The following is a 2,348-nucleotide window of genomic DNA, read 5'->3' as shown; positions in this document are numbered from 1 at the left end:
CCTATTATTCAATCCATCACAAAAATCCAACTCCTGCTCAGTAAACATTTCATTGGATGCACTTTTATTCAAGGTTTATTTTCCTGTGTTGAAAAGATCTGTTTATTCTTACGTTAACTATAGATTATTTTTTACAAAAAGTTTATTCTGACTAGTTTATAATACATCAGAATAAAGTAACTGGGCACGCCGGAGGAGCTTGGTATTTCAGAACTAAATTCTGTTTGCTTACTTGCCATTTTCAGCATTTAAGCATCTCATTTATAGATAAACGAGGGTGGTGGTAGGGGGTTTCCATCTTCAGTACTATCTTCAGCAAAACATAAAGTGGAGCAGTGGATGCTGGGATAGTATAGTGATGCACATGCAGATCATCACCATTTAGCACAGGGAGATACACAGCAGGGGTTCTTCCCACCCCTGTGTTTTATTTATGTTTTATTTCATGCTGGATTTTCTAATTAGTAGTTCATTTAAAACGGAACATTCAATAAAACAAAAATAAAAAAAAAACACCTTACAGGTTGAAAGCTGTTGATTCCTTCACGATCCTAGTCTAATCAGTCCTGCGCCGTCTTATCTTCCTTCTTCTCAGCGTGAACTGGAAACCAGGTGCTGCCATCTTCTGTCTTTTTCCTTCCTCATCTTATGTCTCCTAAACTTGCTCTGTGCAGCAGCCTGCAGCACAACATCCTCACCATTAGTGGCTCTGAAGAAGACCAGGCTGCTGCTTAAACTCTGCACCTTGGCCCTCAGGGCTCACACCACTATTGTGAATGCCATAGCACGCCCGGGTGACATTTCCTGTAAAAAAAAAAGATCTCATATGCATTATATTTTTTTTTATGTATTTTTAAATTCCAGGAAAACCCCTTCATGATTTCTGGCATGCTCAACAGCACTCTCTCCTGCGTCTGCAAGCAGTTCTGATCCTGGGCGTACCTGCCCTTCCAAGTTTTATCAGTTTCGCCCCCTCCCACCAGCCAATCAGGAAATAGCTTCTTAGTTGCCCTATTTAGCTGGCTCAGACACAGCACTCAGCGTTCATGCAACTTGTCTCCACTAGTACCGAGTCCCTCTAGCTCTGTTGAGCATTTCCTCCACACCTGTTGATTAATTGAGTGGTTCCCAGTCCAGCTCCCGTGTTTACCCCTTGTCGCCCAGTCTGTTGTTTTCTTGTCTGTTCCCTTGTGCTGTTCCAGTGTTCTCTTGTGTCTGCGGTCACCCCCATGTCACCCATGCCTCCCGGGTACCCCCGTGTCCCCCGTGCTTCCTATGTCTCCAGTGTTCCCCTGTCCCTTTGGACAGTGGGATTGGACTAAAGTCAATTCTCTGGATTCTTGGTATTTGACCCCTGGCTTGGTTCCTGACTATGACTGTCCGCTGCCTGCTTCAACCTTGGCCTTTCTTGACTATCCTCTGCTGGTTGTCCTGGTACCACCCATTGTCCTGCCCACCTGCCCCGCAGAAGCCTTCAGCGCAACATCCTCACCACTAGAGGCTCTGATGAAGATCAGGCTGGTTCTTAAGTTGTTAAACTCTTGCTCTTCTCAAGGCTTACACCACTATTGTGCAAGCCATAGCCGTCCCTAGGCACTCTGTCTCTCCAAGCATGACATAGCAGGCTTTGAGAAAGGGGAGAGTCCTCCCCTTCAAAATAAAGAGTTAAATAATATAGGTCTGCTTTAAAGGAAAATTCAAAAATAGAGCTCCCAGCAACTTTAAGAGACAGGCTATGTAGCTTTATTGCAACAAAACAAACTTACCTGCCTGTTTCCAATCATCCCTAGACTGTGCACTGAGCTGCATCTGATCAGACCAGTGTGCATTCTTGGCATACCTTGATACAGGAATAAATGAACTCTGCACAGAAGTTGTTTCAGCCATTTCCATTTTGGTTATTTCAATCCCGAACTTGAGAAAAACTGGCCAAAATTGTTAGAACATTTAAGAGAGTCAGAGGAGGTGAGTTTAGTTCTGTTTAACATTGCAAACAATAAAATTGTCAGTCATTGGGTTACTTGGAACACTTTTCTGGGTTCAATTACTGTCTGTCCTGCCCAGCATTTCTGCCTCACCTCCAACTTCCCAGCATAATATTTTATGTAGCAGTTGGGGTACAAATGAAGAGGGATACTATAGTTTGACCTGAGTGACACACATTTTTTGGTTTTTGACATCACATCCAAGATGGCAGCACCCAGCAGCAGTCAAAATGCATTTGAATGTCTACATAAGAGGGGTCCTTACACGTAAATAACATGCAACAGTTCATTAATTGTACATATAATCCTATGGGAAGATTGCTAACAGAATGAATGACCTGCTGGAACAGTTTCTTGATAGAC

The 2,348-nt window shown here is 43.3% G+C and overlaps 1 protein-coding gene across 1 annotated transcript in view; it reads left to right on the top strand.

The window, feature by feature from the left end:
• The window catches only part of LOC140341848 (putative N-acetylated-alpha-linked acidic dipeptidase), a gene marked incomplete in the record, with an annotated part of 79,558 nt that overhangs the window by 5,278 nt on the left and 71,932 nt on the right, over positions 1-2,348 (top strand).

This window comes from Pyxicephalus adspersus, chromosome 12 (genome assembly GCF_032062135.1).
Source record: "Pyxicephalus adspersus chromosome 12, UCB_Pads_2.0, whole genome shotgun sequence".
Taxonomy (NCBI): Eukaryota; Metazoa; Chordata; class Amphibia; order Anura; family Pyxicephalidae; genus Pyxicephalus; species Pyxicephalus adspersus.
The sequence above is the reverse complement of the archived record's forward strand: the minus strand, read 5'-3'. Positions and strand labels throughout refer to the sequence as shown.